We start from the raw sequence: 24415 nt of genomic DNA, 5'->3' as shown, positions 1-24415 counted from the left end.
TGATGTGTATTAATGCCTCATACCGCCATTCAATGTCTACAGAGCTGCAGCATTTACGGGAAAGGCCAACAGCCTGCAGAGAGATCGATATGAATAAGGGGTCTTCTCATGCTTACTCTCCCAGCCAGAGGGAAAAACTCTCCAGGAAGAGATCCCTGTTGGTTATGGAGTCTTTACATTTCTGCCATTTGCATTTGAATTGTTTCTCTAAAAAACTGAAATGTTCTGCTGGTGTCCATTAGCAGCTCTTCCCATCTGTACATGCTGGCTAGTTTCTTTATAACATTACTTCAGCCTCCGGATACGGTTCTATTTTTGTATAGGAGGAAATGGCTGCAACCAATATTGTTCCTGCTTTGTCTCGTTTCTCCACCAGCTCCATTTTAACACCATTCTTTCTTGTTGCTGGGTTTTCCTGCAATGATCTAATGTAGAAGTGATTGTCTCTTGTATATCCTTATCCACTGATGCTATTTTCATCAATGGCCACGCTAACGCTAAGCACCACCCGGGTTTGTTAAAGCTCAGGGAAGGTTGGGCGACCGTCTTGCTGTCCATGTGGCCCAGTTTAGGATACTCTGTCTGTGTAGAAAAGACATGTGGTCATGGGAGTTGAGCCACTCAGAGCATAATGCTCCCATAAAAGACAAGCACACAGAGAGGCTTTTGTGTGAGATTTGTTGGAGGTCGTAGTGGGTGGTGGTTGAGTCATATTTTTGAGTGTGTATGTTCATCTGTGTCACTGGCTAGAGCAATTTTGGAGTCTAAATGGACCCGGTTGTTACTTCATGTGGGTCTCATATGTGACGATTTCACACTCTTTACAAGAGTCACATAATGTGCTTTGTTGGTGGTTAATATAAGATACTTGTATTCTCAGCAAAAGCAGGAGTAGCCACATCTAAGGTGCAGCCACCATTTACTGTTGTTCAGCAAATTTTTTTGCCAAATGCATACGTTTATGTAAAAGTGTTTTAGTGTGTTGATGTGGTTTCTTGTGTGTTTGGGTGGTTACTTATAGGCCCAAGTTAAAACCGTCCACCCTGGATTCTCAAAGATATTCTAGATATGGTGCCTCCTTAAGTGTGAGTTTATGGGATATTTTTGCATGTTTTATCACCCACCAGACTAAAGCCATAAGTTTGATTGTTTACGAAAAATATATAAAAGTACAATTCAGATATTTGTGGTCTGGAAGATTTAGTTTTTGTTTTTGAAAGAAGTGTCTTATGGACACCAAGGCAGTATTTATTTGATCAAAAGATGGACAGTTAAACCGTAATATTGATATTACAATTTAAAATCACTGTTTTCTGTTTTAATATATTTCAAATTATAATTTATTTCTGTGATGCAAAGCTGAATTTTCAGCAGCAAGTAAAATTTCTTATCAGTGTTGAAGACATTTGAAACATCTAGTTCAGCAGTTTTTTTTGAAGCAGTTATACATTTTTCAGGATTCTTTGAATAGATGGTTCAAACAACATTTATTTGAAAATCTTTTGTAACGTTATATATATCTTTACTAACATTTTTGATAAATTTTTTGTATCTTTGTAGAATAAAAATATCCCTTTTTCAATATTAAAAAATCTTTTTGAATGGTAGTATAGGTCAGACATTGTGTTTAATATACGCATGTAGAGTTGGGAGTTTTCAAAAATAAGTATGAGCAATAGTTATTGTTGCCTTAGAAAATGCTGCTAATGAGTTATTCTGCCCTCTGGTTTGTCATAGAGTGTCCCATCTAAGAACGTGCTTGGCTTTTAAAATTTTTTTAATGACAGAATTCCTCAAAGGTGCACCGCCTGAAGCCTTTTTTATATTTAAAAAAGCCACAGCTTATATTTACTCTCATGTAAACTGTTTTTGGGATTGCTTAAGATTCTCTACTCTGGCACTTGCTTCCTAAAATGTCATTGATTGTAATAACAGCTTAACAGCAGACTGCCTCAAAATCTCTTTATTCGTTCTTTTGAACCTACTGAGTCACACCAGACTTTGCAGAGAGGTGGTAGAAGTAGTCTTCCTCCAACCATTTGCATGACCCAGTTGTTGCAGTACTCTATTTTCTCTCTTTTGAGCTGCTTGAGTTCTTATTACCACCACTAGCTATGATGCTCAAGAGTGTTTTCTTGAATGAATGATGGTAATTCTTCTCTGGGGCTTCAGAGAGAGTGTGCAGTGGCTTTCACTGTTAAACACCCATCACATATCAAAGCCATAGTATGGCCTCTGGTCCATTCCTTCTGCCAGTCCTACTGACCTAATAATGACTCTCAGCCTCCGCTGTGTCAGTCCACACCACCAGCAGCTCACTAGCCCTGCCAGGTTAATTATTTCAATTCCAAACACGGCCCTGGAGGCCGAAGAGACAGGTGACACACTAAAGCCCTTGGCAGTGCAGTTATAGGTTGTCAGCAGCTCCCTCCTTTCCTCATTTAATCTGTGTCTGTCCGGAGGGCGAGCGGACCTCCTTCACAGCTCTGATATTGAAATGAGAGCTGTAGGGGTTGAGACGTGCACGCAGATGCACTTACATTAATAAAACAGATACACATAGCTGTCTGCTTCAACTGCAAAAAAAATTGAACAAGACCTGATATAAGCTTCTGCGGCTGTGTGTATTTAATTACCAGTTACCTATTTTTGTTTTAAAGTCAGCATGAAATGAAAACGATTCATCAGTGCATGTTTTATGTTTTTTTTTTTAAATCTCCTTTTTATAATTAAAATGCAGAATTTAACCCCCCTCTCTCTTAAAATTGACCTCAAGCTTGTATTCTTGTCTGCCTCCATCCAGTCAACAACCGATGGATAGAACCAAGTCCCCATCTTACATTTTTTGATGATCCCCGGAATGTTATGTATGGGAAAGAAAAAAAATTTGCCCTTATTTTTGTTTCATTGTGACTTTAAAGGCACAAATATGTAATTTTCGCTGTTAGAGGGCGCGTATTCAAAATAAGCAAATAAAAATAGGCATAGTGTGGAATCATGGGAGTTGTCGTCTTCATCCCCACAGCCGATGCAATCCGACGGAACTCGGGCAGAAATCATGTTCATGGATGAGCTAATGATTTATTAACGTAGTAGAATGAAGCAGGGTGAGGCTGAAAGCCGTCGAAGCGAAACGAGGCCGCTGAACGAGTGCGACACACGGCTCGAAAGCAGCGGAGCTTTTATTATGCCACAGTCGACCGCTTCCGCTGCTTCCGGTCGTGCGTATCTGGGGTAAAGCAACGCTGTTTTATCATACTAGATACATTTGAAAGTTCTGTTATTATGCTACTCTGTGCGGTCGTCACCGGTCTATTAAAACACACAACATATTAAAGCGTCTTTGGTGTTTCCGTGTCTTCTACAAAACCGGAAATTGAGGGGTTATGACATCATTGGCAGGCGACACAATGACACTATGGACACGCTCCGTGTCACTAGTTAAAATTGCTTATTTTTCTGGATTTAAACATTCTTCGAAATATTTGAGATAATGTAAGTACACAAGTTAGCAAAATATATAACACTGTTCTAGTGGGTTTTAGATATTTCAATAAAAAAATCTTTCATATTGTGCCTTTAATTAAACCATCAGTCTATGGAATGTTTTTGGTATTTTTTTTCTCATTAAGGTATTACGAACCCTCATGTATTACCAAATCTCATGAGAAAATGTAAGTATTTTAAGTTTTGGCATATTTGCTGCAAAGTTGTATAAATTTGTACAATTTGAGTCATATGAAAAGGTATGATGTTTAAAATAAGCACGAAGTTCCACCCCGAAACCTAACTGTCAGTGGGGCATAAGCAGCGAATGGGAATTTTGCCATTACTTTGTAAATGTAAAATGGATTTGGGGAAAAACTAAATTGCTGTGAAAGTGTGTTGGGTATTACCCTTAAGTAAACGAATACTACTTTTGAAAAAGATGCACAATTACTTGATGACGACTACAGTCATATCAGTAGCCAACTGAAAATCATTGCGAGAAAGTGATTCTGTACGCACACTTCTAGTAGACGCCTGACATAAAAGTAGTTAAATTACAGTCAAGTTATTATTACATTGCATCTTCTTCAAGTCAGCAGTCAATAGGTGCGGTCACATCTACCAATGTTCAGAAAATTTTCACATTAAAAATCAAGTCATTTCAGTATATTAAAAAAAAGAAGTGGGAGTTTTTGAATTAATAGACTCGTACAGGAACACTGGATTTGAACAGATAATTGATTAAATAATTTTTCATTTAGAGTAAAAAAGATTTAATCTAAATGGGAAAAAAACACTCATTAGAATTCAGAAACACAATGAACAGCAGAATTTAACAAAATATGCTGTCACTGCTTTCAGTTCTAACATGACAACTCTCTGAAAATTTTAGCATGGTGATGGATATGACAATGTTAATGTATTTGGTCTTTGCGGAATAGATCTGCTTCGTTTGCTGAATTGCTGCTGCTGTTGGTTATTGCTGCTGCAAAACAAGCACAGGAACTTGCTACTGCCAATACATATACGAATACGATGCTGTGAGTTTTTAAGACATACTGCTGCTGCACAAATAGCATATAAAATAACCCGTAGCAGATCTATACAGGTGGAGCTGGGGAGGGTGGAGGGTTTCAGAGGAACTCTAAAGCACGCTGCGAAATGATCTAGTGAATGCTAACAAGCTTTTTAAATGTAAAACACCAAGCTAATTGGCTGCGTATGCAACACGAACCAATCAGCTTGTGCCAAGTAGATTAATGCTGTGAATATCATCACTTTGTGTTAACGACCCATCAGCCTGCGCCATCTAGAGTTTCAGGACAGAACTTGGCATTTATTTAATCCTTTTTGTTACATCAAAAGCATTGTGTGCAATACAACATTACATTAAAGATTTGATGTAGCAATACACTTATAATAATTGAAAAAAGTAGCTTGTTCTATCAAAAGCATGAGTTTGTTGTTCTCTTTTTCTGAATGAAACTGACCTAAATGGCACAAGCTCATTCCACTAGTGTGGTTATGTCTAAACGGAGCTGCAGTATTAGGTCAGTGTGTGGTCACTGCTTGCTTTGATGCTGTGTGACAGCTCGGTTTCTCCTCTCTGACGTCCTGCGCCGAAACACTGCAACTGTGTACTTAAAATCTGCATTACATGCATGCTGCTCTGCACTATACTCTCTCTCGCTCACCTGTTCATCATTCACAAAGGGAAGTGTATCGGTTTTCGTCTGCATGGACAGAAGGATGTGGAGGAGGTCACAGTGATAATCGCTCTTTTGTTTCTCCTTCCATCAGTATGAACGAGATGGAACTAGCTCATAGCATTAGGCTTTATGTGGCTTCCTGCTGCAGAGAGCTGATCCTTGCATTTGAATTGCAAATGGTTGTGATTTTCTTCACTGGGTGTGTGGAAAGTGTGTTTGTGAATTGGTGCTCTTCCCCTGCTCATCAGCGAGGGTTCAGATTTGCTTAACTTAAGATTTGGTTTGTTCATTTTGTTTTTTGGAAGAACAATGGAGGCAGCTAGTCTTTGTAAATACAACCAGTGCAGTTGTCTAGTGAACAGCTGTGTAGCAGAAATGTAGAAGGGTGTGTGAGAGTGTATCAAAGCATTTTAACCCCACTCTATGTATAAATAGCCTAACCCACTGACCCACACACACCACTACAGTTGACTGTTTATTTATAGTGGAGTGGTGTTGATTTGACTCAACTTCATTTCTGGAGTATGTGAGGCACTAAAGCTTATCTTAATGGTAACAATTCCCTTTTAGGAAGATTCTTGGAGCGTTTAATATGTTATTAGTATTTGATAATATTTAGTCTCAAATATAACACATCGGTATACCTTATAGGGAATACGCAGGATTTGTCCAGGAGTTGTATACAGTCTGAGCTTTAGCTCTTCAGCCCTGCCTACAGTAGTTGTGTCACTGGCATTAAATGACAATCAGAGACAGCAGTGTCCTGCAGTGTGACATGCTATACTTCCTATAAATACTTACTTCAATGTATATTCCTCTATATTTAAAAGTGTCCAATAACGACGTCACTTTTTTTTGAGGGGGGGGGGGGACTAAGCATAAGTAACATTTATTATGCCATTTTATTTATTTATTTATTCATTAATGGCTATGTCAAGCTTAAAATGCTAGATGTTTCTCATTTGAGAATTAATATCTGTTACATAAATACGTTGAGTAATTTATGCACATGAAACAACACCTTAAATAAGTGTTTATCTTGTAAATAATGTTGTTAAAGGGGTCATATGATGCTATTTCAAATTTTCCTTTCACTTTGGAGTGTTACAAGCTGTTCGTGCATAGATAAGATCCCTAAAGTTGCAAAGACTTAAGTCTCAAACCCAAAGAGATATTCTTTATAAAAGTTAAGACTTGTCCACGCCCACCTAAAACGCCTCGTTTAAACACGCCCCCACATGTCTACGTCACTGTGTGGGAAGATTTGCATAACACCGCCGAAATGTTCACGCAAAGAAAGAAGGCATAACTTTTAATCTCGCTGTAGTATTGTTGTTGCCGCCCGGACACAACTAGAAATCAGTGCTTAAGTTGTATTTACAACACTGTTCCAGAACAGTTCAACCCAAATATTCAGATGTGTGTAATGCATTTTATGGAGGACTGTTTCCTGAACCTGCAGAATAGCCTACAATGCCTCTGTGCACAAAGGCTGTTTCTATAAAGTGGGGCAGTTCCAACTTTGCAAGGACGTGTTTCTCTGCTTTAAATCAGAAACCAACCCCATGTCAACATCATCTTCTTGTGATCTCATTGTGAGGAATCTTTAACGTTATGACTTAATCAATCAGTTGCTTTCAGTTTAATTGAAATTGTATTCCATCAAAGCTTTTACCTTGTTAAAAGAACTACTGTGCTTGCATTATGTGCATTAAGCATTTATTGCATCTTGGGGTTATAATATTGAAACATTTTGAACAGCTCAGGTTCTGTCATGACCAGTAGAGCCATGTTGCATTAAACAACCTTTTTTCCATTTTTTTTTTGTGGTCATATCAACTTGCTTATGAACAGTGGCCACATTAATCATAGAACAAATGCAGACATGGTTTTATGTTTACGTGGCGTGATACGCAACGCAACGCAACGCAACGCGTAAAAAGACAGTATAAGTCATTATAATCAGTAATTATGTCCCCACTGGATGCAACAAATGCCTCGTTTGTAATGGGTTTTATTGGTGTTGTCTCATCGCGCCATTTCCGCCACACACTCGAGGTATTCGGCCAATCCCAACGCACTGGATAGCTGGCCAATCAGAGCACACCTCGCTTTTCAGACCGATGAGCTTTGTAAAAATCGACGAGTTTCAGAAAGGCGGGGCATAGAGGAGCAACAATAATGTACAGTTTGTGGAAAACATTTTTTGAACCTTAAAATGCATAAACACATTTCATTACACCAAATAATGTTCTTTTTAGCAACATCATATGGCCCCTTTAACGTTTAAACACATGGTGAAATAGATTGCAATTGTTGTGTGCTATTCTTTAAAGATCTGATATTAAACACCCAAAATAGAAAAATCAATTATTATTAAAAAAAGGTCAAGCTGATTGTCATCTGTCTCTATCTAAAATGTTTTAAATAACATTTTACTAATTAAAGTTTTATTGTCATGTTAATTGAGAGACTACAGTAAAATGCATTCTTTCTAATTCATTTGTCACAATCTTAAATATAATCTTTCTCCATATAGCAGTATACATAGAATTTAATTTAATGTCCTGATTATGAAAAGAGTTAATGACATATTAGGCTATGTGTTTCTCTGCTTTAAATCAGAAACCAACCCCATGTCAACATCATCTTCTTGTGATCTCATTGTGAGGAATCTTTAACGTTATGACTTAATCAATCAGTTGCTTTCAGTTTAATTGAAATTGTATTCCATCAAAGCTTTTACCTTGTTAAAAGAACTACTGTGCTTGCATTATGTGCATTAAGCATTTATTGCATCTTGGGGTTATAATATTGAAACATTTTGAACAGCGGTATATAAAATTGGTTGAATTGACGTTAAATCCGTTGTAGATTTTTTTTTTTCATAGTTACATAATTCAACTCTTTTGCCCAAGTTACTGTAAAAAAAAAAACCTAAAACAAAAAAAATATTTTTCTTTAATTTATAGAGATTGTAGGTATTATAAATTCACCAATAATAAACAAAAATTTGTTTTCAAACTAACTTGTCTCTACTAAGTACATTTTGAATACGAAAACGGTTACTTTCAACCCTGTTAATAATTGTAGAGTATTTTATTTCTGTTTAATATTTGCTATAAATGAACAAAATTGTTCAAATCATTGTTTCATGCCTTAGATTTGGTAACAGGGTTGCAAAAGTGGCAAACATCATATAAAATAAAGAGATAGACATTTTCTAAAATGTAATTACCTATCTCACGAACCAATTGTTGAAAATGAATTTCTATTTTGTACCGTCGTGGATAGTGGCATTTATGTGGCACTAAAGCCTAACACAATAGAGGATCACTGGGCTAAATTGTGGTCAGTCTATCCAAATGTCTAATTTTCAAGGGCCGGTTTGTGTGTCTGCCTCCTATGCAGCCCTCTAGAAAGGGTGTGATAGTTTTGATTCTATTCATAACGTGTACAAACCAGGATCTTTGTTTTGGTTTGGAAGAATGGCCTTTGGCTGACTCATGAGCTCTTTCAAATGTAGATGCTGAAGTGGTGTTGACCTTAGCAGACTTATTCTACTGAATTCTGTTCCGCCTTGACCTTTCAGCACCATACAAACTGACTGCTCTGATTGTACTGGTTTCATAAAGATAAGAAAAGAGCAAGTGGGTACAGGAAGTGATGGAATGATGTCAGAGCACCCACAGGAAAGCACGTAATGGAGGAGTGCAATGTGCTTTTATCTACCCATTCAATGTGTTACCACATAACTTGTTTTATTTGATTACATTGTTATTGTTCAAAAGGTTGGGTGATAAAATATTTTAATGGTTTTGAAGTCTCTTATGCTCACTTAGGCTTCATTCATTTGATCAAAAAACTATCCTGTAAAAAAAGGAATATTGTAAGATACTGTGAAATATTAGTACAATAAAAACAGTATTCTATTTGAATATATTTTAAAATGTAATTTTTTTTCCTGTGAAAAAGCTGAATTTTTAGCAGCTTTTACGCCAGTCTTCATTGTCACATTATCATTCAGAAATCATTCTAATATGCTTTTTTATTTCTTATTATAAATGTTGAAAACAGTTGTGCTGCTTAATGTTTAGTGATTTCAGGATTCTTTAATGAAAAAGTTTAAAAGAACAGCATTTTTTATTTTATATAATATTTTATACATTTCTTTACTGCTAAACAATTTTAATGCATCTTTGCCAAATAAAAGTATTAATTTCTTTAAAAAAAATCTTACTGACCCCACATTTTTGAGTGGTATGTTATATTATAATACACTTTTTTTTTATCCTCTTAAATTTATAGATTTACGTTGTAGGCTCATTGATAATTAATGACTTCTGGATGCTTTGTTGCTGCAACTCACAGCCCTCTACATCCCTCAACAGTACTAAATGGGTTTAGTGCAGCATGGCAAGTGATCTACATTTGAAAACAGTTCCAACCAGCTTTAGGCCATGTTTGCATGAATTCAAATTAGGCTCATCTTTGCCATTGATCAACTGCAGGTCATTGTGATGTGTACACTGGCACTTCTGCCAGCCTGGCCCATGTTCAAAGCTTGTGGGTTTGCTTGAAAAGAGAATGGGCGACAGTATTGATTCATAGTGTGATGCATTATGTCTCTGTGGATGAACACAACCCCCCCTGCTGTGTGTAAATGGGGCCTCAGCTGGACTGTCCTGTACCAGAATCATCATCTTTGATTCCATTCACTGTCTACTGCAGAAACTCCTCTTTCTCCTTACTCATTAAATTTAATGGTTTCATCAGCAAGACTGCCTCTGATCTGTCTCTGTACTGTCACTGAATAAGGGCCCCTCATTTCCCCAAGTGCCCCGAGGCAGACAGTGTTGCCCCCTTTTATCCCAGCTAGAGTTTATGCCTTGGCTATATATTTAACCTCTGAGATACAGCTGTGATATTAGAGAGGCTTGGCTGATATGGCTTTAGTACACTCTTCAAAAATAATGGTTCTTTATTGGCATCTGTGAAGAACCTTTACATTAATGGAACCTTTCAAATGCACATAAGGTTCTTTAGTGGAAAAAGATTCTTATTTAAATGTTCTCCACACTAAGAAAAAATGGTTGTTTTGAGAACTTTAAACTGAACGGTTCTTTGCGAAACCTAGAATGGTTCTTCGATTGCATCGATACAAAAACACCTTTTGGAACCTTTATTTTTTAAAATAAACCTTTATGTATTTTTATTTTTACGATTTTGTGACTTGTTAGCTAGTAGACCTAGTGGACGACTTGCTATTTTGAAGCACTTGCTTTGTATTTTAAGTGCGTTATCAGGTGTGACCCTGTTACTTTGCAGCTGGGATTGGAAAACTGGAGCATCTGTGCTGGTTGCGACGTCTGGGGAATCACCAATATGTGTCGTTGGCAAACGCCACACCCTTCTAGGCCTTGAGATGTGTAAAGGGGCATCTAGACCTGAGTGTAGGCCTTTTATGTCTTGCATAATGCTCAAGAATTGAATTTGCATTTAATATTTCAATTTGTGTCCTTGCTGCAAATCTTACTTTGTGCTTTTGGATATGATTTATGACTTTTAGCAAGTAATGATCAATCAGGTGAGTTGAACTGAATTAAGCTCACTTGTGCATCTATCGGGATTACAGAATGGCTAATTTGTTAATTTGGATCGGTTTAGGATCCTCTGCTCTGTATCTAATTGGCAGAGCTGCGTGTGAAGATTCTCTCCCATTGTGTGTGTTGCCAAGCCCGCGCAGGGAGTCTTCATGCACGTCTCCCGTTTACAGCACTCAGTTGTGCGTGAATGATGACATTAGTGATGCTTTGTCACTCTGTTACAGGATGTTAGGACCTTTGAAATCCTCCTTTTGCTTCCACATATTTTCTCTTTCCTCCTCCTCTAAACCTTGTGCTTTCTTGCTAATGTGAATTGACCACGTGATTGATGAGACAAATGGCTGGAATACTTGGCCTAGCTATGGTTCCAGTGTTTAATTTGGTCATGGACAGGCAGCTGTTCTAGAGCCAGACACCATCAACTATCCCGTCTAGTGGGATCCCGTATTTAGTATCTTCACCGTTTGTTTTCCAATATTTTTTATTTATTTGAATAAAGAAGGACGGTTACCTTTTTCTCTTAATAGGGTGGATGTAGCTGTGAGTATTGATTACAGCAGTTTCTGGATATGGGTTTGTTGGTCCAAAGGTGAAAACAGGTCTTACTTGGGTAAGATTTTCATGCATAAAAACATCCATCCACAATATTTAAGTGAACATAGGTTTGTGTATAAATATTCATTGAATGCAGCAGATTCAGTATAAACAAACAGCAATGTGGTGGATCATGGGACAAAATTAAATGTGCAGATAAAAACAGAATTGAAAGTATAAAATAATTTATAATATAAAATTATAGAATTAATATAAAAATTATATTATACTATATATATTGTTTTTTTCATATAATTCAGTCATAGTGTGTATAATATGTATACAGTATATACTAATGTATAATATAACTCATATTTTATATTTCTATCTATCTGTCTGTCTGTCTGTCTGTCTCTCTAATTCTATCTATCTATACTACAATACACTGTTTTTTTTCTTGTTACAAAAATCACTGTATAGCTCTTATTGAATTGATTATCTGGTGAGGTATAATTGCTCTTGGTAAAGACAAAAATAGGATATTGAGACAATCTACAAATCAACAGTATTGCCCTCCTATACACACACACACAGCAGTGATGAATGACCTGCATCCTGCTTATGGAGACATGGGAAACAATCTCTCTGTAGCTTCTGTTTGAGAGGATCATCCTCTTTCCATTGTTTTTATCTTTTCCTGGCAAGTGAACCAATTGTATGAGTTCCCACCCAAACAAACCAACTTGATGGACATTTATCATCTGTAAAATATTATAGATCTATTGTCTTTGAAACCAAATTGTAGCCTAATGTCAAATATAAGCCTGGTTTCTGTTGGTTGCGTGTGGAGATGTTGTTAAGTAATTTGCGTGAACGTTTGTGACTTCATGAGGTTGGACCATCATCTCCCATGAGCCTCGCAGAGGCGTTTGACCAGGGAGAGTGTTGGATGGTGCTTTGTTTATCCTGGTCAGGGATGTGGAAATGACAGAAGCATGGCAGATCTAACTGAATAAAGACACGTCTCCTACTATTAACTCACAAGGTTATTTTAGTACAGACTGGAAATCTGCAGTGGCATCAAGTTGGGAAACATTGACGATAGTTTCGCAATAATGAGAGCAATGAGAGGGAACTGCATGGAGGATTTAGTGTTCTTCACTTCAGGAAAGGAGCACTGAAATTCTTGCTTTTATGTGTAGCAAATAGTGCCATCTATGCAAGTCTGCAGCAAATTTAAACCTGCAACTTGTTAAGAGTCAAAGTCCTGGACCAAATTAATTGACACATGGTTTTCTTTATGCCTTCCTCGTGAAAGCGGGGACATCACAGATTTCTGCTTTGTACTGCAACGTTTGCACTTAGCGTGAAGACATTTTAACATGCATTGTGTGACAAATTGACTGATTGATTTGTGCACATTCTTCCAGCTCCCCTATCTGTAGTGTCACTACACGGTTGTGTGTTGAGCTCTAGATGTTGCTTTGTGATTGGGTGACTGAGTTCTGGAGGTAATAAACAATGGAGACTTTGTGGTGCCACTGAGATATTATTTGACTCTAATTTTATAAACATTTAATCCAGCGCATTCCTTGGGAAAGAGAACTCTCCACATCATTAAAAAGGATATGTTTTTATACTTAATCCTGATTAACATACTGAGTGAATGTATGATCAAATAGTTTGGTTGATTTGGCGCTTAATTTTGATCACACATATTGAGCTTGTGTAAACATTCATGAAAACCCATAAAAGTGGCTTGTTAAGCGGTTTTTCTTCCTGTTTTGATGAATTTCCAGTTGAAACAGGCTGTTTGGAAAGGGCGTGTTGAATGCCCTTTCTTTTTTATTTATTTATTTGTTTAAGAAATGAATTAATAGCTTTGTCGCAGTTATGATGAACAGTAATGATTTGCTAGCTAGTCCGAAACAACTGATGATAGTGGGAGGCATTTAATTGGACAAAAATTTGGTTATGCCTGTTAGTATGTGTCATCAATATTTTCTGAAATAGAAATTGTTGATACATTTTAGGTGAGTGTATATATACAAAGAGCTAATTTGATCAACTTTAATGTGTAAACTAGCATGTAGATGACCTCAAAGCAAACACACGTGGACTTAAATCCACAAAACTTTGATTTCATGGGGTCTTTTAAAACATGCTCATATATAGTAGCCATGAAAAATCACACAACCCTTAGAACTGTTTTCTAACGGAGTCCTCAGTGTACTTCTCCCCATTTGAATGAAACATTTAATGGAAAAGTGTTGTCCAGTGATGGATGTGTGATGGGTGTAGCCCAGGCTGGTGTGAGACAGTCTTCATGTTCTGACTTTAGCTCTGAAAGGTCATGTAGACAGGCTGCTGTTTTTACACAGGGCTGGGACATTATACAGCAATTGAACAGGTCTGGTAGTACACAGCAATTAGACCGCATGGTTATGTAACAGCATGAGTGTGCCTTCGGTGCCGCCCAGAGCAGTGGCCAATTTTATGTACCTCATCTGTCTTCTCACAGTGTTTTTCCAGTGACATTTTTACTCTGGCTGTTATTTTAGTGTTTTTATAAACAAATCATTTCCATCCCTGAATTCTTTGACCAGTCATAAGGCCTCTCGAATAAGACAGTTCTGTCTGCTAACACCAGCTGCCTCTGTTTAGCAGTAGGAGATAGCGAATCATTGGTTCATCAGTGATTTGTTTGTGTCTTTGATAGTGCATGGTCATTTACCAGTTTAAACAGTAAACCGGGTTGAATTAAGCAAACAGTATGAATTTTTTTGACAACCGGAATAGAGGTACAAGTGCCTAAGCAATGCACACAGCATCGTTAATTGAGAGGAGATCCCTGTTAACTGCATACACTTCTGACTAATTAATAGCACACAACTAATTCTTTAAATGGGCAAATAACCAAACTGTAAATGCCATTATGGAAGCTAGAGATGGTGAGGATGAATGCAAAGAGGAGAAAATAACAGGCAGAGCAAGATCACTGAAATATAGGAAGAAAATTGTAAATACTGAACTGGGGCTGAAGGGTTTATATAATGTATCTCTGAGGGAAAATGTCTGTCTTCAGAAAAGTTTAGATGGTATTTTCTTTTCATCTTACCTCTGTATAATGCATATTAATGTAGTATTTAAAAGCACAGTGCTGGTTTGTTTACAGCAGTAAGCAAGGAAATGCTGTATTGCTGCTATTCCATAAGTGCCACCTGCTGGCAGAAAGTGAATTTGTGTCTCATTCAGCCCGTTTACTGTTTCTGTTTCGTTCACATTTTCATCATCACAAAGCTACGGTTAGACCATTCTGTTTTTGCTTAAAATTGTTTAATTATACAATCTAATTTACATAAAAAACTGTTCATGCTAGCATGTTTGTTTGGATTGTGACAGTGCTGGTTTGTTTACAGCAGTAAGCAAGGAAATGCTGTATTGCTGCTATTCCATAAGTGCCACCTGCTGGCAGAAAGTGAATTTGTGTCTCATTCAGCCCGTTTACTGTTTCTGTTTCGTTCACATTTTCATCATCACAAAGCTACGGTTAGACCATTCTGTTTTTGCTTAAAATTGTTTAATTATACAATCTAATTTACATAAAAAACTGTTCATGCTAGCATGTTTGTTTGGATTGTGATTAAAATACAGTGGTTCTGCAAGTGTTTCACGCATTCTGATTAATATAAAAGCACAGTCAGGGAAAGACTGTAATAAACAGTCAAACCGCCAGAATCCTAAAAAAACGTGATACAGATATTTGGTAAAACCGCCCAGCTCTAGTCTTTGGTCATGAAAAATGAATAGCCACAATTGAAGCCAGTAAAAATGGTTGTAAACTTGGTCCATGTCCAGATTTGAGCTTTATGCCCTTGATGAGAGCAATTAAAATCACTCTGCTGGACTAGCTTTCTCAGTTCTTTCCTGAACATCCATGTCCTCTTCAAGACTCTTGATAACCACTCAGGAGTTAAGGGTAGAGTTGATTTGATTGGATTTTAGTGGAATCTGTTTTACGTCCATAATAATCCATTTCAGAATGAAATGTGAAAAAACTGAAGGACAGAGATTGTTTTATCCATCAGGAATTTATTGGATCATGAAAAGTGGATGTTCCACACCAGAATGGAGCCAGATCTGAATGACACCTCCAAAAGTCTTTAAAGAGGCTTTTTCAGCAGGCCATGGAGACTGAAAGTCAGATTCATCCTCTGATTTTCTTTCTTCAAGTCTTTAATTGTAAGTAATTACATTTGGATGACAAGTTGAAACTGTATTAGTAACTGTATTATATTATTATTTTTTTTACAAAGATCTATAGGACTCTGTGGAAGAACATCATATGTTACTAAAGACTCACTGCGGTTAGTTATCTAGCGTGTCATTGGGACTTGGAGTTGATCTCATGGACTGGAATGTAGAGCTCACAAGAACGAGGCATCAAATGTAAACTTTTGCTGAGAGCGAAAAAAATTGTAGTGTAAATAACCATCCAGGCCTTGTGCAGTAAATGGAAAGGCAATCATGACTTTGTTTGTCAGACCGGTTCAGTAGGACATATTCCATCAGTCTTTGGCGAAATGCTCCCACTGGAGAAGTCTTAAACATTTCCAGCACACATTCTCAACTGAATTCTTGCTATTTTTTTCTTTTCAGTCTCGTCTTTCACATTTCAATCTGTTTTTCCCCGAGCACAACGTGGCACTCAGTCACACGCATACTTTTGTGATTTTCAGTCTCTCTTGGAGAAAAACGGCTGCTTTAATAACGCTTAAGGATCTCAGTGCCATAGCAGTGCTGTGGGATCAGTGGGAATACGGCCTATATGTAGGGATTGTGCCAGAAACGGTGGCATTGGCTGAGCATCAGCATCCCTGCACCTCAGTCTGCTTGTTGTATGTGGTCTCTGACAACCTGTGCTGATTCGAATAAGATGAATTATGTTAGACAGTACCATCTGTTGAGCAGGAGACTGATTTGCACACTGCCAGGACACTATGTGTCATGCACTTTATGCAACTTATCATTTGAAAGCTGTTACGTCTGGTTTCATTTGTTATGTGATGTTTTTTTCACCTAAATCTGTTTACTTTTTTATAAATTCTGTAAAAATGTCATACATACAGCGAGTTGAAAATAAGTCTTCTATGATGAGCATGTTTTAAGTGAATTGCATTCTGATATTTTCGGGGACATAAAGTAAAATATGTCAGGATGATACAACTGTCAGAATAAAGGAGGAAAAGGCTTATTAGAAGAAAGGAAACATTTTCATAGTAGTTTGGCCATAATCATTTATTATATCTTAGGGGAAAATGGATTTTAAGAAAACTGCGCCACTACTTAATATTTAAATAACCTTTATCCACTAAATCAAAGTCATGTGGTGTGACCAATGAAGTAAATGAAAACAGAAGATTACTATATAGAGAACCCCTAGCAGACCCTCATGACGTTATCTATTTCTATATAACTTTAATAATAATTGTAATTATTTCAGTTCTATTTTTTTTTAGTTTTCATAATTGCAGCACTTCAACTTAAATGTATTTATTTCAGATGCCAAGTATTTTTTCATTTGTTTTATGTAATATGTTTCATGCTTTCATTTAATATTTATATATTATTCCAGCTTTATTTCAATTTATGAAAGATCATTAATCGTTTTAGTTTCAGTTTCAGTCAACAATACAACACTGTTCAAGGGCAGTAAGTTTCTGACAATGTCATATAATTTTATACATGCATATCAGAGTCACGCATACGCACACTTTAAAAATGTTTAAATGTATATTTAATGTATACTGTGATGTATATGAAGTGTACTTCATGGTTAAACCATGTGAAGTATTTATTTTTTTAATTTAGTCATTGAATTTTTTTTCAGAACCATATGTAACTGAGAATTTGACACACGTGACTAATATCCTTTTCTTTGTTATGGACACTTTTATTTGTCATTGACCCTGCTACAAATGTTCTTTTGGGGATTTGGGAATGTTATACAATGTTTATTTAGTCAGCTTATCTTAGATCTCTGGCTATGACCTTTATAGTGCTGTCACTTGCTTTTATTTATCCATGAGAACCACAAACCTCTCTGAAGATTTGTTTTGCTATTTTGGTCCCTGTCTAGATAGAGAGAGATGCGGGTGTGTGTGTGGTGTCCACACACAGTGGCTTACCAAGGGACCTCCCTTTGATACTGAAAAGAGATAAAACTCCCTTCTTTTCCGCTTATTATCTCTCCACCTGCTTATTCTTTCTTTATTTTGTTTTGAACATTTATAAAGAGCCTACTCGCAGATAGTTTTGCCCCCCGTTTTGATGGTTTTCGGTCTATTTTTGCATGTGGTTTCATACGCAAGCGAGAGAATGTGTTATGTTTGTGTGTTTCCATGCTCCCTCGCTCACATCTGGAATACTAAACTGAGAGTTGGACTCTCTTGTTGATTCATTTTCGTTTTTTCCTACGGCGACTGAGGCCAGCTCGTCCTCACCACGAGTACATTTGTTTTTCTCCTCGAGGTGAAGGCAGAGGGAATGAAGGAAAATCTGGATCTTATTTGAAGCTGTTTCTTTCTGCCCTGACGTTCTGCTGGTATCCTCACCACAGCTCAGCTGGAACGTGCCTCGTGCGAGGAGCTTACTGCGGTCGTGTCCCGAGTCACCCATCCTTGAGGATGACAGCTGTACCGTAGTCGTGGGAAAACGCTCCTCAATGCAACTTTTACTGTGAGTGACTGGACTTGAGTTGGTGGTGTGTTTGGAGGAACGTTTCCACTCATGCTCCACATGGAACGTGGATGCTGCTTTGTAATAATGCCCAGTCAGCATAGGGTTACTGTACTTAAGCCCAACAACAAACCAAACCCCCCTCTGTATCTTTATTGCTCCTGAAGTTGGGGTGAATAAACCAGAGATCTGCAAACTGAAGCAGCCCCCAAGGCCACAAAGCTCTGAGCTTTTGGAATAAACCACGTCTGTTTCAGATGAATGTTGGACTTGCGAATGGAAACTACTCTCTAAATGCACTGATTATAGTTTTTCTACTTCCATAACGTGTCTGACAGGGTTTAAGAACAGAAAAGTGAGGGGATATTTGAGATAAGCCATCAGTTTGGCTCATGAATATTTATTAGGTGATGTAAAGTTAGCCCGCAAGTTCTAACTGATCTTCTGAAAGCCAGGTAAGTGGGCATAAGCCATTGTAGCATTTACCGCTTATTTCTGTTCACTCCAGAATCTTTTTCTAGGTGTTTAATGCCATCAGTTCCAGTGTTTTATAAAAGTTTTCAAAAAGAGAGTTGAAGAACTTCAACATTTCTAAAGGAATATGCAATCAGATTTATACACACTTGATGGTAACTGTATATTTTTACATGACTCTGCTCAGTCCATGGTTTAGATTTGTTATTTTCAAAATTACAGTCCTATTAGCTTTTGGCAGTTCCTGTACCTGTCCTTTAGTTGCCTCCCTCCAATGTTTTCTTTCTTTTTCCATTTAGCTCCTCATGTAAATCTCATCTGTACTCGCTCATTGTTTCAGTAGTTGGGGTTGGATAAGGTTGGCATGTATGCAGAAGTGCAAGAACTGCTTAGATTGAGCCACGTGTCTACAGTTCCTTCCAAGACTGTGAGTTTTCATACATCAGATCATATTTCTGCTTCCAAATCGAGATTTCAGGAAACTGACTTGGATGTTGGTGTATAATTGGATGCTTTAATGCGTTGCCGCAAGATGTCACACAAGGTCATGTGATGATTTCAGAGGAATGCTCTTAGTTAAATAACATTATTGGGAAATTCCACTTGAAAGTGAGTATCACTATTCCCCACTCTCTGAGAAAGACAGAACACTCTGTGTGAAGGGTGCAGGGTAGTACTGACTAATTGCAACAAACAAACATGGCAACACATTTTTGCTTATGGCTCTTAAGATGAATAATATTTTTGTATAAATTAATGCTGATTTTATTTTGATTCATATATTGATTCAAATAGTTGTTTTGTTTGTTTGTTTTTTGCCCTTTTATTGATCAATTTTTGTGTTCTGGTCATGGAATTGTGGGTACTGGCTGAAACAGGACTACTGTATACACTACCATTCAGACGTATGGGTTCAGTAAGATTTGTTTAAATTAAAATGTTTTTGAAAAAAGTCTCATGTCCACCAAGGCTCCATTTATTTGATGAAAAATACAGTAAATACAGTAATATTGTAAAATATTATTACAATCTAAAATAACACTTTTATACTATAATATATGTCAAAATATAATTTATTCCTGTGATGGCAAAGCTGAATTTTCAGCAGTGATTACTTCAGTGTCACATGATCCTTTAGAAATTATTTTATTGGCTGATTTTGAAATTTCCAAACGTTTTAAATAGTGTAATTTACATGTTGAATCATGCCCATTTAATATAACCTGTTTTGTTGACTCATGTTTGAAATATGTAGAGTCATTTGATGCACTCACAGGTGATGATTGTGGTGATGCTTGGGTCTGTGGTTTGCATTAGTCTATCTGTGTTTTCTGAGCTTTACCATGCTCCCATCAATAACAAACACACTTTCATTATATGAGACCCACCATGTGTTGTGTGAAGAATCTACAGTGGTCACGACCCCACTTCAAAGCCTGCTTGCATCCATTTTTAACATGCTGCATGAAGGCAGACTAACTCTGAACTTAATGCCTCTGATAGGCCCACACAGCCCACCAATGCACTTTAAATCACATTAATGATGCTGTGACTATTGGGCTTGGTAATGGCATAAATTAATGTGTGGTGTCTTTATCATTCTCTTTTTAAGAGTTTTGCCAGACATCAGGGTTCCATGGGCGAATTTGAGCTTGTTCCATTGCACTCTACTGACCTCTGGCCCAGAGTTTAAAGATTGTAAGGTCAGGCAGTGGGAAGCACAAATCACACAGTTGTTGTCCATTTGCAAACAGCATGAAGTTGGGATCATGGGAAAGACTGATTGTCTGAAAATACAGGCTATCACAGGAATCTAAGTTGTAATGTTTATGAGCAGTGTAGAGGAAACATTAGTTTTAAAATATAATATTACATAAAATGATATTATATTAGTTTAGTTTAATTAGTTGAAACAATGTTTCTGGTGATGGCACTGAGTCTAATGGGGAGAATGAATTTTTAGTTGTAATTTTTCTGCATACTTCCTGTTCACATTAGACTGTCCTCCTACACACATACACAGCTACATGCCCTCAGATTTAATGTTTCCTTTGCTGCTTATGATTTGTTATCAGTAAAAATTTAAATGAGGTGTAACTTCAAAACTGCCGATCATCATAATTGCTTATTTTCATTTTTTCCCACTTACAAAAACATGCTAGATGAGCTAAATATGTTTGCAAGTTTTACAAATTTAGAAATTAACATCAAGCATGCAAAACTTCCACAATATGCACACATTTGGATTTGTTCTGAATGTGAGAGGAGCCCAAGTTTATTTATACAGCATTCCCACATGCCAGTAGTTTCAGTTTTGCTTGAAATAATATTGTGTAGACTTGGTGTTTATAATATATTTTGTTTATAATGAATGGCTCATTTTTCATTCCTGTTTCATTCTGAATACTGATACATTTATAGGATTTTTTTGCAGAGTGACAGGAACTAAAATACATTTAGAGTGTTTGTTATATACATGTACACCCTAGTAAAACAGTAATATATTTCAAATACATTTATTTCATACTGAGTATAGTTCAAATCTATTCTGACATATCACTTGAGACTTGCTGATATAAAAATTATAATTAGACTTTATTTAAAGGGGTCATATGATGCGATTTCAAGTTTTCCTTTCTCTTTGGAGTGCAACAAGCTGATTGTGCATAGATAAGATCACTGAAGTTGCAAAGACTAAAGTCCAAAAGAGATATTCTTTATCAAAGTTAAGACTCTGCCACGCCCCCGTAAAACGGCTCGTTCTAACACGCCCCCACATATCTACCTCACTATGTGGAAATATTTGCATAATGCCGCCCAAATGTGCACGCAAAGAAAGAAGGCGTGGTTTCAGTAACCGCAGTTAGTGTTGAAGCAGCATGTCAGGGAGATGCTGTGTGTTTCTAGGCGAAAAGCAAAAGCACTTTATTTGCCCTTCCGAAAGTACATGCATTTAGGAATCTTTAAGATTACTTACAACAGAACAGCAATGCATTTTATGGACGACCGTTTCGTGAACCTAGGAGAGGAGGTAATTCTGACTTTGCTATGACAATCTGGCGCTTCGGAATCAGCTTCTGTAAGTATGTTTTGTTATTAGTTGAAGTATTTGCTATTGACTGTTCAAATGCGGAGTTTTGCACATCGTGTGTGTGTGTGAGAGAGAGAGACAGGGTCACATCACAGTGGAGTCAGCTGTCTTAACCGTGGCTTGTGTACTGGAAACACATACCAGCTTCATCACTGTGTCTGTCACACGACTCTGTTGCCCTTTCGGGCTTGAACTAATGGTAAAACTAATGACATTATTTACTGTCTTTACATTTATTTTGAAAGATGAAGCTCGCGATTATGGTAAGGGTCGTTACATTTCTGACGAGTGCTTGCGGTGTTCCGCCAATCACAATGCACTGGGTCAGCTGGCCAATCAGAGCAGACTGCGCTTGTCGGAAGGAGGGACTTTGTAGAAAACGAAGCGTTTGAGAGAGGCGGGGCATAGAGGACCTACAATAATGTACAGTATTTGAAAAATAATGGGTTTTTTGAACATTAAAGCATGTCAACATATTCTGTTACACCAAATACACAAAATAATGATCTTTAAAAAAGCATCATATGACCCCTTTAAAGTACACTTTAAATGCAAGATATTTAAAGTGTACCTAAAGTATACTTTTCACTTTAGCACAATCAAATATACTTCAGTATATCCTTAGTTGGACTTCAGCAGTACTTCTGCACAATTAAAGTGCATTAAGTGCAAAATTAGTTTAATTTAGCAGACTTTAATTATACCAGTTTAGGATACTAAAAGTACAACTGCAGGGTATTTTTATTAAGTACATATATGTATATAAATGTATTTGTAGTATACTTGGCATGAAATAAATGTATTTAGTTATGTTTTTAAGGCACCAATGCAACTTACCATTTTTTTTCTTTTAATAATGCACTTTTGCCCCACTGTGACTTCTTTTCCGGAAAATAGTATAGCACCCAGAAATCATCGTTTCCAAGCTGACACATGAAGGTAATGGTGCACATGCAGTGGCTTGTTTTAAAATCAACTTTGATGATAATTATGTCAGTAGGGATCTGAAGTAGGATTCAGAAAACGCACAGAATGTGGACACAGCAAGAGTGTGGCAGTGTTGGTAGGACACATGTTGCTGTACTAATTAAGTATTAGGTATAAAGTATTAACACTCCTGTGTAGGAGGCAACAGGAGCGCCTGCTTTCCTCCATCTGAGCGAAGAGCTTGCTGTGTGTGGAATGTGTAAGGCAGTGATGTGAAACAGATGCCTCCTCGGCAGGCTTGATGCTGCACGTGGCCGCTGTCTCTCCAGACGGATGCTGCATAAAACTGAGAAGGTGCGAGCCAAGCAGTCCGGTCCAGCATCTATTAGACTAGACTACCGTGGTATGACTTCACAGCACGTGTGATTGCAGGCCTTCTGGTGATGATGATGTTGTTGTCACATGTACACACACACACACACACATACTCGCGCGCTCTTATACACGGGCCAGTATGTGTCAGCAGGGACCTTTCCGAGCACAGTTTGAGTGTCTGTAGCGGCCTACGCCCCAGGCCTGCCAGTCCAGGCCCAAATCACAGGGCTGCTAACCGCAGGGAGCTAATTGTAGCACAGCTCCTCGAAACGCTTCCCTTTAATTCTCTCCCTGGTTTCACTCTCTCTCCTCGGATCAAACATAAACAATTGCTGATAAAGCTCGGAAGATCTGGGCCGAGGAGACGAGCCAAGAGAATGTGTGAGAAGTGGAATCTGAATCCGAAAAACTTTCCAGAAACTTGAGACTGACATGTTTAGAATGAACCAATTACTCTATAGATGAGACATTTGGGGGGCTTTTTAGCCTGTATTTACGAAAAAGTAATGACAGACAGGAAAGTGAGAGGGTTGGGATTTAAACCAAGCCGGGTTCGAACCCCAATCCCCATGAGCCGATGAATATGGTAATAAATCAGTACCATAGTATATGGCACCATTCAAAAATATGGGGTCAGTAAGATTTTTTTTTTTAAAGAAATTAATACTTAGTTCATCAAGGATACAATTGACAGTGAAGACATTTATAATGGATTCCTATTTCAAATAAATGCTGTTCTTTTGAACTCTCTATTCAGCAAATAATCCTGAAAAAATAGGTTTACACTAAAATATTAAGCAGCAAAAATTGACATTGAAAAAATACATGCATCTTGAACAGCAAATCAGAATATTAGAATGATTTCTAAAGGATCGTGTGACCATGGAGACTAGAGTAATGCTGAAAATTCAGCTTTGCATCACAGAAATAAATTACATTTTTAAATAAATTCAAATAGAAAAGTCATTTTTTCAGTCATTATTTTTTATAAAATATATGCATTCTTGGGGAGCATAAGGGTCACATTGAATGGTATAGTGGATATCAAAATACCATGGGATTATAATTTGTGATACAATCACTGTACAGTGATGGAATCATAAAACAGTGGATTTTGTAAAAGTGGTCATTGGACATGTACTGTAGTGATGTTGATAATGCTTCAGCTGTGCTGGTGTGTTTAAGATATTTGCGGTGGTCTCTGGTCTCCATCTCTAATGATCCTGCCGGCTGTTCTGATGAAGATCTAAACTCTGTAACATCTGGCTAGCACTTTATCATCCCACTGCCCAGTTTCCTTCTGCATGTTTGAGAAGGACTTACCCACAATTACAGGGTTGCCAGATTGCAAATGACCCCCCGCGTATCGTACATAACCTACGGAATGTTGGCTTCAGAATGACTGGCTTGGCAACTGTTCCAACAACTACTGTAAATAGCCCATGTCTAGTTTTTCCGTAACATGGTTGGTT

General features: G+C 37.4%; 1 protein-coding gene across 3 annotated transcripts in view; it reads left to right on the top strand.

Moving 5' to 3' along the window:
• The window catches only part of raph1a (Ras association (RalGDS/AF-6) and pleckstrin homology domains 1a), an 82375-nt gene that overhangs the window by 30224 nt on the left and 27736 nt on the right, over window positions 1-24415 (top strand). The window contains exon 1 of one of the 3 annotated variants that reach the window (XM_016287287.1): window positions 17752-18076. The exons of 1 other annotated variant lie outside the window; for it this stretch is intronic. The gene's annotated coding sequence lies outside the window, so the exon portion shown is untranslated. Of the gene's footprint in view, window positions 1-17751; window positions 18077-24415 lie in introns of those variants that run through there. One more of the 3 variants, XM_016287290.1, reaches the window with a different exon arrangement.

This window comes from Sinocyclocheilus grahami, unplaced genomic scaffold (genome assembly GCF_001515645.1).
Source record: "Sinocyclocheilus grahami isolate Dianchi unplaced genomic scaffold, SAMN03320097.WGS_v1.1 scaffold220.1, whole genome shotgun sequence".
Taxonomy (NCBI): domain Eukaryota; kingdom Metazoa; phylum Chordata; class Actinopteri; order Cypriniformes; family Cyprinidae; genus Sinocyclocheilus; species Sinocyclocheilus grahami.
This window is presented reverse-complemented; position numbering and strand designations above follow the sequence as displayed.